At 40.3% G+C, this 12,051-nt stretch overlaps 1 pseudogene; it reads left to right on the forward strand.

The window, feature by feature from the left end:
- Positions 1-9,347: 9,347 nt before the first annotated feature.
- On the forward strand, positions 9,348-9,956 carry LOC101427145 (small ribosomal subunit protein uS7-like; annotated as a pseudogene).
- The last annotated feature ends 2,095 nt before the right edge of the window (positions 9,957-12,051 follow it).

Raw genomic sequence — 12,051 nt, forward strand, 5'->3', positions numbered from 1 at the left:
GGCAGAGCTCGCCTTTAACACCACCTTGCAACACTCTCAAGCCACTAGGACCTGGAAGTCACCTTGGCCCCTGCTTTCCCAGTCTGTGGACAATGAGGATTTTCTCCTCCCATTCAGAAAAAAAAACTACAATAATTACCATCTCAATAGAAGTACAACTCCAAAATTTATATTAAAAAGAATTAGTCATATATAATATCAGGTGTTTCTTTGATTGCACATAATGTTTGGTTTTGTGCACTTGGGAGGCAGGGAAATGAGAATTGGAGGGAACGCATTCCATAGGAAAGAGGCTCAAAGACACTGCATTGAAGGTACTAGCCTGAGGAACAGAAAACCAAAACAGGAAGTGCCATCCACATCCAAAAGAGAGTGCTCTGCCTACCCTCGCAGGGTAGAAAGAATTTCAGGAAAGGGTCCCTGGGGGGCAGGAGGTGGGAGGAAGGCATGTCAAAATACAGCTCTCCCACTCTGATTCTAGTTTGGAATCAAAATCTTCCCTGGCTGCTCTGTAATAAAGCTAAGAGACATGACTAAGACTTTACTAAAACATTGAGCACTGTGACCTGGGGGGGGACTGGAATGAGGCTAGTCAGTGCTAACTATCAAGAAGTACTTCCTCTTTCCCTTCCCTCCTTTTCTGGGCTTCTTCTCCAGATTTTTCCATGCTTGTATCTTTGTCACAATTGTTTTATTTATGTGTTTTAATGATTAGACAATTGATTTGATTAACTCTATATGTTAATTGTCCAATTCGCATTTCAGCCTGTTCTTATTTTTGGTGTATAGCTGTACCAGGAAGAGGTTCTTGTGGTCCCCCATTTCAAGGCCTTGCCAAGCCTCAGTGCTGAGTCTGATCAAGGGCTGGTACCATCTCATACTTTCCCCAGGGGGTGCCAAGCCCTCTAATTTCCCTTCATTGTGCTGGGTACTCTCCCCTTGGCACTTCTCCTGTTTATCCAAAGGCTGACACCTCTTTATTTTTACTCTATCCAGTACTAGAAGCACACATAGACATCAGTCTTTGAGAGAGAGACTTAAAGAACCCTTGGGGTAGGAATGTGGGAAGATGGTAGAATAGGAAGCTCCAGGAATCAGCTAGAACTATTAAACAGGCAGCAACTGTGTGAATCAACTATTTCAAAACTATAGAGTTAAGTAGAAAAATGTGCAGCATCCAGGGAAGAGGAAGGAAGTGGCTGGTAAATCAAGGTAAAGACCACTGAATTTCACTTTCCACGCTGAGCAACTATTACCAGATTTTCTCTAGGTTCTTGGCTAAGCTACAAGAAAGGAATTTCAAGAGCAAGCCAGGTTAGTTAGACCATTAATTTATTAAGGAAAGGAAGGAAGAGAAATAGGAGAAAATAACAGAGTATGGGTTCCACATAGCGAGGAAGGGGCTGAAAAGAGATAAAGAGGGCTGGCTGACAGACTACAATTCTCCATTACAGATTACAAATGCCCAGGTTTTACTTGCTATTAATCTAGGTGGGAGTAGGGTCCAGGGGGGGTGGAAGGAAAAAGCAGGGGGCTGGTTTGGCCTTTATGCTTGCATTTTGAACCATTAAGTACTCTGCCCCTTTGCTAATGACAGGGGAGGAGTCCTAGCTATTTGCTGTTTTGATTGATTACCCCAACCATCAGTCCCGCAGAAGGGCCCAATGATAAGGCCCCTAGAGAATATCTGGGGATTCTTCTGTCTTCCAGAGAAAAATCTCATTCTGAACGGAAGTTCTCACAAAGGTCTTCCAGCAGCCATCTTAAGGGTACCGAAGGCCACGTGTTTAATAGTGATGGTTTCTTGGCCAGGTTCCAGATCCATCTATTGATTGCTTAACTAGCCTGATTAAACTCCCCCTCAGAGAGTTTACACCTTTATTCTTAAAGGAGTGCTGAAGAATGATGGTTTTTCTTCTGTAGCTACTTCCTGCTGGTTAGGGACAGTAGGCCCTACCTGACTAAGTGTAAAACCCACTTGCTATTCTATCATGGTTGGAAGAAGATGAACTGGCATCCAGGGTGAAGCTGGATGAAGTCTCCATATGGCTAACAAGATGTTGATTCTGGAAGAAATAAATTTAATTAGAACTTTGAAGATATATGGTTCCACTAAGAGGATATAGACCACAAAAGTAGAAAAGGACAAATGCTTATAAAGGCTGCATCTTCCTGAAGTTGGTGGTTTTATTTTGCAGGTTTTGAATGCTGTTAGTTAGCTTAATGGAATGATTGTGGTAGACAACAGCATTTGGTGTAAATTGCCAATCCCAGTTCCCATGGTGGAGGAAAGGAATGAGAAGAGGCATTGCCCTTGTAGTTAAATTACAGGAGATGAAAACAGACAAGATTCCTTTTTTTTTTTTTAAGATTTATTTATTTATTTCTCTCCCCTTCCCCGCCCCCCACCCCGGTTGTCTGTTCTCTGTGTCTATTTGCTGCGTCTTCTTTGTCTGCTTCTGTTGTCAGCGGCACGGGAATCTGTGTTTTCTTTTTGTTGCGTCATCTTGTTGTGTCAGCTCTCCGTGTGTGCGGCGCCATTCCTGGGCAGGCTGCACTTTCTTTCGCGCTAGGCGACTCTCCTTACCGGGGGGGCGCACTCCTTGCACGTGGGGCTCCCCTACGCGGGGGACACCCCTGCGTGGCAGGGCACTCCTTGCACGCATCAGCACTGCGCATGGGCCAGCTCCACATGGGTCAAGGAGGCCCGGGGTTTGAGCCGCGGACCTCCCATGTGGTAGATGGATGCCCTAACCACTGGGCCAAGTCTGCCGCCCCAGACAAGATTTCTTAAGGGGTGTCTGGTTTGCCTTCCCCTAGCAATAGGCATCTGGGCTAGAGTTAGAGGAAACAGCTGGCTTTAATACAAACACTACTTAGATTTATTTCTTGAAGAGGTATTTCAGGCAGTCCAATGACTGGCATTCATATGTCTTGTCAAATGCTTCTGGTGAACTGGTACTTCCTTGAGCAGTTAGCTTCACTCTGATAAGTGAACCTAGTTGGCAATCCCTCTAACTATAATAGCTATGGGAGTGATCAGAACTACAGAGTAAGGTTCCTTCCATTTTGGCTTTAACTGAAAGTGAGACATGTTTCCTTGCCAAGTTTTTATCAGAACCTGGTTTCCAGGTCCTGGGTGAGGAAAGGTTGTTCATGGACCACCTCAAAGGGGCTAAGCTGCAGTGGGTCCTAGCCACCTTGTTTGTTGTTTCCCTTCTGGTGGGCAATGTTTAGCTCTGGCAGGATGGCATGTGGGTTTGCCAGCCCTCCCCAGGATATGAGTGGGACAGGTTCTGGAATAAGGGCTAGGAGGGAGACCTGGTTTAAGCATGTCTTTCACCTGGTGTGGGGCCAAGACTGAGAGGTTGCCCCAGTTAATTTGGTGGCTTTTTTTTTAAAACTAAAAGGGCGGGTGCCCCCACTGCTCTCAGGCAATGTGGCTATTTTTTATCTTATAGATACGTTCATTAACTACTGAGAAAATGAAGTTTACCAGGACTTTTAACATGTTCAATATCCCTCTGCATATGATCTAAATAGAAAAGATGTCACCATAATCAAGCATATATCTAGAATAGGAGAGAGATAGGTACAGACTTAATACTAACTAATGAATACTCAATGCATAATTTTTTCTTTGAGCTGCAATTAATAGATTTAAGCTCCAGGTTTGCAGTACCCTACATGTCATATCTCCATGGGAGCATGCCATAATGCCAGTTGTGTTTAAGTTCTAGTTATATTACTCTGGTAATCATTGCTCCACTTGGTATGTCTTTTACATAGTCAGCATGCTGCAGCACCATTAGCCCTAGAGAGACGCTAGGAAGGTAGGTGCCAGTATTCCACCGGCCTGGGGCATAGCACCCTTCAGCACTATGAAATGGTGTCAGTCTGGAGGCGATATCCATTGCACATCTGGCATACTGAGTCATCTTTGGCTGCTGCAGGAGTCCAAAACTGCAGTGTCTGGGGGTGGGGTGGGGTGGGGAATAGGTTATATGGGAACCTTTATGTTTTTTTTTAATGTAATATTCTGTGTGCTCTATTAACTTTAATTTTAAAAAATGTGTTTAAAAAAACTGCAGTGTAGTCTGCATCCACTTCAGGAGTACAACCAGAGATGTAGTAAATACATTTATTGTTTTAGGGGTCAGTGACCAACCTAGCCAATAACTCAAATAGAGAAGCAAAAGGCAGTGTATTGAAGACCTGGTTTGAGTGTACAAGAGAGTTTGACAATGCAGAAGTTTATCTCTTTTAATCTTTACACTTTCTAAACACTTCCAATGCAATGTGTAACACATTAAATGAACTTAACTTTTTAGTACTTTGTGTCTTATTTCTACACCTTTACCATGAAGATGTTAACTAACAGGTATTTTACTTTAGCAGTACAGAAAAAAGTATTTTTCCCATTATTTTATGAAAACTGAAGGTTCCTAATGGCATCAAGATGATCTTTTCTTACCACCACTTGAATATACAGATTGAGATGGCCTCCAACAGGTTTCCTAGTTGTGAAGTTACTTTTTGCCATTAATATCAATTTAGGTTCCTAATTAGTAATGGCTTTCTAGAATTAGCAATTAAATGTTTTAATTTAGAAGATGCTTTTACAAACTCCTGATAATCAACTACAACCACATAGACTAGTTACTTTATCTTAAATTATACTTAGCAACCAATGGAATTTACTTTGTCCACTTAAAAGAGGGAAGATCTACATTTCTCTAACTTAATTTTGTTAGATATGAACTTAACAACTTTCACCACTGTATTAGTCAGCCAAAGGGGTGCTGATGCAAAATACCAGAAATTGGCTAGAGGAAAAGATCACTTTACAAACATAATCCAAAATTTCTGTTTGGAATTCATCAATAATATCAAACTGCTACAATCACCTTAAAGATTTAATACATATAATGTTAATTTATGTACTTTTTTATAAACCTAGGGAGATAACACTCAAGCTAAATAAATTTGAAGCAGTTATAGTTTATGCAAGGGTTATTTTTTTTCCTTCTTTTACAGGAGGCTAAAACATTTTTTTAAAGAAAATTTGAAAACTGTGAATCTTAAAAGCATACTGATTGGTAGGTTCTGGAAAACTATTTTAAAAGATCTTTGCATAGCTTTCAAGGACTAGTTTTTTTTTTTACTTATTTAAATTTGGTAATAGGATTATGAATCACCCTTATGGTAAGGCTGTTAAAAGGTTTAAATTGAGGAATTACAGGATAAACTATGATTTTTAATTCTTCAGTTTAGAAAATAGAGTTTCCATCTGCCACACCTTGTCTTTCCCCCACAGCACTTGCAAAGAGAAGGCCTTGGAGGTAGGGCAGGTTAAAGAGCTTAGGAAAAACTTTTTTCTTTCACAGTAGAATATATGTAGATTTCTATATTATGTTTCCATCCTGTTCAGCCTAATTTGGGGTCCAACTATACTTATTTACATGTATAACTGCAGATTTGATTTTTCAATATGAATAGGGCTCATCTAAGAATTTTCATTTGTTAATGTGATATTACTATCCCGATGTATGAAGTTATATACTGAATAAATAAGTAGACATGAATAGAGTTTGACACAGAAACACAGAACTCACTGTTAAAATTTTCATTCTTTTACAGAATAAGTTCAACTGTACAATAACATTTAAAAGATTTCTTTGAAGGCTCTTTTTAATTACTCTAATTTGCACTGTGTCCATGCAGGTTTACACAAGAATTTCATTCCTTAATTACTGGCCTATAACCAAAATGTCCCCAATGCTTTAATACAGTTTTCCTTTGCTTCAGAACTTTGCTTATTTTCCACTTTGACTTTAGCAGACCTTGGATGAGCAAGACTAATTCTATGTATATTCACTGAGGCTATCAAAGCCTCAGGAAAACTGGTTTCTCTCATGAATTGCCACTTTTAGAAACCCCCAATAGTCAAGGCAGGAGGCCTCCCTCATTTCTCACTCCTTGGAGATAACAGGACTCCAGCAGCTACTGGACTGGAAGTGTGGACATTAAACCCCAAGGATCAAGAATTCCCCCAGGCAGCAAGTTAGTCCACACTTGGAACCATGAGAGAATGCAGGGTCACTAATACCAGTAGGACAGGAGAGAGGGATGTCTTAGGTTTACTTTCTCTTGAGCCATAGGGGGCTGAAGCTGTCGTGAAATAATCATAAGGAAAAGCAAAGGGTAAGGCTAGGCCTGAAGTGACCGTAAAGGTAAATTTAGTTTAACATTACATTTACAGGAAGTGGATGTGGCTCAAGTGATAGGACCTCTGCCAACCATATGGGAGGACCCGGGTTTGACCCTGGGTTTGATCCTTGGGGTCTCCTGGTGAAAAAGAAGAGAAAGCATGCTTGTGTGGTGAGCTGAGTGCCTGCGCAGTGAGCCAAGTGCCTGCATGGGGAGCCCTGTGTCTGTGTGGTGAGCTGAGTGCCGCATGTTGAGCCAGTGTCCCATGGCAAGACGAGTGCCCATGCAGCAAGCTGAGTGCCCATGCAGTGAGCCAGTACCTGCACAAGTGAGTCACACAGCAAGATGATGATGCAACAAAAGAGAGACAAAGGGGCCAATCAAGGTGAAGGGCTGCAGAGACTGGAGGTGGTGCAATTGACAAGGAACCTTTCTGCACATCAGAGGTCTCCAGGATTGAATCCTCATGAATCCTAGAGGGGAGAAAATGAGAAGAAAAAACAGTAGGGCAGGAGGAGGGGAAAGGGGGGAAATAAATAAATCTTTAAAAAAAGAAAAGAAATGAATAACACAGAGAGACATGGAAAAGTCACAACTATGTGGAAATTAAACAATGTACTCTTAGGCAACCAATGGATTAAATGGAAAAATCACAAGGGAAATGAGGAAATATCTTGAGGCAAAATGAAAGGATATCACAATATACCAAAACTTATGGAATGCAGCAAAGGCAGTGCTGTGAGGGAAATTTAAAAGCCTAAGTGTTAACATTTTAAAAAAAGAAATATTTCAAATCAGAGACCTAACCTCAAAACTGGAGGAACTAAAACACACACACACACATACACACAAACTGAAAAACTAGAAAAAGAAGAACAAACTAAACACAAAGCAAGGAGAATGAAGGAAATTGCAAAGACTAAAGCAGAGATAAATAAAATAGAGAATTAAAAAAACAACAGAGAATCAATGAAACCAAAGTTGGTTCTTTGTAAAGATCAATAAAATTGACAACCCTTTAGCTAGGCTAGACTGATGAAGAAAGTAAAGGAGGACACAAATACAAAAATAAAAAATGAAAAGGGGACATTAATACAGACCTTACACCAAAAATCAGTTAAAGATGTCACAAGTAAAGAAAATGACAAAGCTATATCTCTTATGAATATACATATATATATATACACTAAAATCTTCAATGAATACAAACAAACTGAATCTAACAGCACATTAAGAGAATTATACCTATATGGTGCAGAGAGGCACAGTCCCCCACACAGTGAAGCAATGCACCAAAAGACAATGACAGAACCAGATAGGAAAAGAAAAAAAAAAAAAAGAATTTTACGCCATGATAAGTAGATTTAGCCCTGGTATGCAAGATTGGTTCAACATAAGAAGAACAATGTGATATAGCACATTAACAGAAAAAAGGGGGGAAAACACATGGCAATATCAATTGATACAGAAAAAGTGTTTGAAAAAAATGCAGCACATTTCTTGAAAAAACACATAGAATACTAGGAGTAGAAGGAAACTTCCTCAACATGATAAAGGTCATATATGAAAAGCCCATAGCTAACATCTACTTAATGGTGAAAGACTGAGTGCTTTCCCTCTAAGATCAGGAGCAAGACAACATTGTATTGAAAGTTCTTGCCAGAGCAATTAAGCAAGAAAAAGAAAAGGCATCAAGGAGAATCCAAGATGGCATCAGAGTAGCTCAGGCAGGGTGCAGCTATCTTACAAAATAGGGGTGAAGGTATAGAAGCCACCCAAAGGGCATGCTTTGGGGACCCCTGCAGTCCAGGAGCACACCACACACGTCATCCAGAGGGACTGGGGATGGAGAGAAGTAGAGGTCAAAAGGAAAACTGTGAGTTGATACCACTGCAGCTGGGAATGCTACCCATCCCCCATCCCTGAGGTGAAGAACCTTGGTAAGCTTTGTGGCTGAGTGGCCAAGGAAAAGGAGAAAGGACAGATTCCTCCCTGTTAAGAGGAAGCGTGCAGCAGAGAGCTGAGTGTGATTTTTCTTCAGCAAATGTAACTACCATAACTCACTGGTTCAGAAGAGCTAATAGAAATTGACAGATTCATTTCCATGGATGAGTTTGCTGAGGAGTGCCCTTTACTGGCCAGCTTGAAAACTGAAGAAAGATAGGCTGGTCTCTCCTGATTCTTTCCCAGGCACAGTAGACCTGGCTAGGTTCTATTAGTGGCTCCGTGTCCCAATGTTGACTACTTAAACAGGAACAGAGCAATATTAAAAAGTTAGAATAAATTAAACTAAAAATCAAAAAAGAGCTGTGAGATAAAACCACTAGGTAAGAGAGGGAAATTGATCAACAGAGGAAAAGCATCAACATAAACAGATGTGTAGTTATCAGCAAAAGATAACAACCCACACTAAGAAACAGGAAGACATGGTCCAGCCAAAGGAACAGACTAATAATCCAGATAAGACAAAAGATTTAAGACAACTAATTAATGACATTCACACAAACCTTCTTAATCAATTTAAAGAGATGAAGGAAAATATGACTCAAGAAATAAAGGATATTAAGATGACACTTTTGTCTTTTTTTGTATTTTAGTATTACCATTGAAATAATGAAAATGCTCTAATAATGATTGAAGTGATGAATGCACAACTATGTAATTATACCAAATACCATTGATTGTACACTTTGGATGGATTGTATGCTTTATTAATATGGATCAATAAAATAGATTTGTTTAAAAAAAGAGATGACACTGTGTGAGCATAAAGTACAATTTGAAAGCCTGCAAAAAAGTAACAGAGTTTACGTGAATGAAAGACACAATGGATAAGATTAAAAATACATTAAAGGCATATATTAGCAGATTTGAAATGTTAGAAGAATAAGTAAATTAGAAGACATAATATTTGAACGTAAAAATATAGGAGGACAGAGAAAAGAATGAATCATATTGAACAGGGTCTCAAGGAATTGACTGACAACACAAATGCACAAACATACGTGTTATAGGTGTCCCACAAGGAGAAGAGAATGGAAAAGGAATAAAAAGAATATTTAAGGCTCTTCCTGTCTCTACCAGGGCAGCGCGTGGTGTTCGCTGAGCGGCTGAAGCACCCCGGCTATGCCCACAGGATGACCAAGTGGGAGACAGCTGTGCCTGCCGTGGTGGGGCCCTCTGACATTAAGGTCCTCAGGAAGTGGAGCACAGATAATGTGCAGATCAATGACACTTCCCTGCAGGACTACATTGTGGTGAAGGAGAAGTACGCCAAGTACCTGCCTCACGGCTCAGGGCGCTAAGGGCCAAGCACTTCCGCCTGGTGCCCCCTCGTGGAGCACCTCACCAACTCCACGATGACGCAAGGCCACGACAACGGCAAGAAGCTCATGACCGTGGGCATCGTCAAGCATGCCTTCGAGATCATCCGCCTGCTCAAGGGCGAGAACCCCCTGCAAGTCATTGTGAATGCCACCACCAACAGTGGCCCCCCGGAGGACTCAACATGCATTGGGCGAGCTGGGACAGTTCGGCAGCAGGCCGTGGACGTATCCCCACTGTGTTGTGTGAATCGGTCCATCTGGCTGCTGTGCACGGGCGCCCACGAGGCTGCCTTCCGGGACGTCAAGACCACTGCTGAGTGCCTGGCCCACGAGCTCATCAATGCTGCCAAGGGCTCCTCTGACTCCTACACCATCAAAAGGAAGGACGAGCTGGAACATGTGGCCAAATCCAACCGCTGAAGGCCTTCCCATGGCCTAATAAATCTGTTGGCCTTTGGGGTCCTCTACCCAAAAAAAAAAAAATTTAAGGAAATACTAATTGAAAATTTTCCAACCCTTATGAAAGGTATAAATACCAATATTCAAGAAGGACAATTAATAACTAAAAATATATTTTAAAAATAAAATATTTTGTGTGATCTATTTATATTTTTTAAAAATACAATAAAAATGGTATTAAAAAATAAAATAATACAAAAGAAGGACAATGTACCCCAAGCAGAATAAATTCTAATAGACCTACTCTGAGACATCTACTATTCAGATTGTCAAGGGCCAAAGATAAAGAGCAGCAAGAGAAAAGCAATGTATTAATTACAAGGGAGGCTTAATAAGCCTAAGTGCTGATCTCTCATCAGAAACCATGGAGGCAAAAAGGGAGTGGTACAATGTACTTAAAGTACTGAAAGAGAAAAATAGCCAAGAACGCTTCATCTGACAAAATTATACTTCGGAAATGAAGGCAAGTTTAAAGTCTTTATAGGGAAAAAAAAGAGTATCTTACCAAGAAACCGAATTTAGAAGAGATATTACAGGGTGTGTTATAGCCTGAAAGGAAAACACAAGGGCAAGAGCCCATGGAGAAGAGTGAAGAAATGAAGAACATAAGAAAAATTGAAAGGGTTAAAAGACAGAATATTAGGATATGACAACAGGAAGATAAAATGGGTGAAGTAAGTAACATCTTTAAATATTAACACTGAATGTTAATGGATTGAACTCCCCAATTAAAAGACATAGACTGATAGAATGAATAAAATCATAAACTATCTGCCTTACCTTGCTTTTACCTTACGTTACCTTACCTTAGTTATCAGCAGCCGTCTTGGGGACTTACCCCACAGAACCAGGGCAGCAGAATCCTGGTCTCACTGTGAGCTCATTCTGGGCGAGGACATGGGGAATTCTCCAGTGCCTTTAGGGCTCCCTAAACAACCACAGGGAGTTTAGCAACAGTTTTTTTTTTTTTTAAGATTTATTTTACATTTTAATTTATTTCTCCTCCTTCCCCACTCTCCCCCCCAATTGTCTTCTCTCTGTGTCCATTCACTGTGCGATCGTCATCTTGTGTCAGCTCTCCATGTGTGCGGCGCCATTCTTAGGCAGGCTGCCCTTTCTTTCGCACTGGGTAGCTGTCCTTACAGGGCGCACTTCTTGCGCGTGGGGCTCCCCTATGCAGGGGACACCCCTGTGTGGCCTGGTACTCCTTGCAGAGCATCAGCACTGCGTGTGGGCCAGCTCCACATGGGTCAAGGAGGCCCGGGGTTTGAGCTGCGGACCTCCTATGTGGTAGGTGGACGCCCTATCCATTGGACCAAGTCCGCGTCCCCAAAAGGACTTTTTTATTATACACTTTGGATAGATAATATGGTCTGTGAATATACCTCAATAAAACTGCTTAATAAACAAATAAATAGTTGTGCAAGTTATTTGCTTAACTTTTACATCCCATTTTATATTAGGATAAAATACATCTTATAAAACATTGCAGTTAGCATTCCTACAAACTTTTTAGTTTTTCCAATATTCACTTAACTTTTACATCTTTCATTTTATCCTATGAAGAAAAATATTCATTTCAATTTAAGCAAGAACTATTTTTTATGAAGAAACATAATAATTCTATTAATCAAGACTTACACTTTTTATTATTAAAGAGATTTCATTAACATTTTAAACTTAGGTAATAATATAAGCGCTTATTTATTATTTAATTTTTGGCCATTTCTATAGATTCTTTCAGGGTTGTTTTTAAATCAAATTATATCATCATCTGGAGGTATCAGAATATACATTGACAATGAGCAGTCACAAAAACAGTTCAACATATACTGAAACAATTACAACATACACACTGACATTCAACAAACACAAAAGCAGTTCCAAATCTACTTAGAATTTCTTCATTGATTTTAATTTGACTTTTTAAATGCCCTTGAGCTGCCCTGTATTCTGCCTTTTCTCTGTTTCTTTCTTTTTTTTTTTTTTTAAAGATTTATTTATTTATTTAATTCCCCCCTCCCCTGGTTGTCTGTTCTTGGTGTCTATTTGCTGC

Source organism: Dasypus novemcinctus, chromosome 13, assembly GCF_030445035.2.
Source record: "Dasypus novemcinctus isolate mDasNov1 chromosome 13, mDasNov1.1.hap2, whole genome shotgun sequence".
Taxonomy (NCBI): domain Eukaryota; kingdom Metazoa; phylum Chordata; class Mammalia; order Cingulata; family Dasypodidae; genus Dasypus; species Dasypus novemcinctus.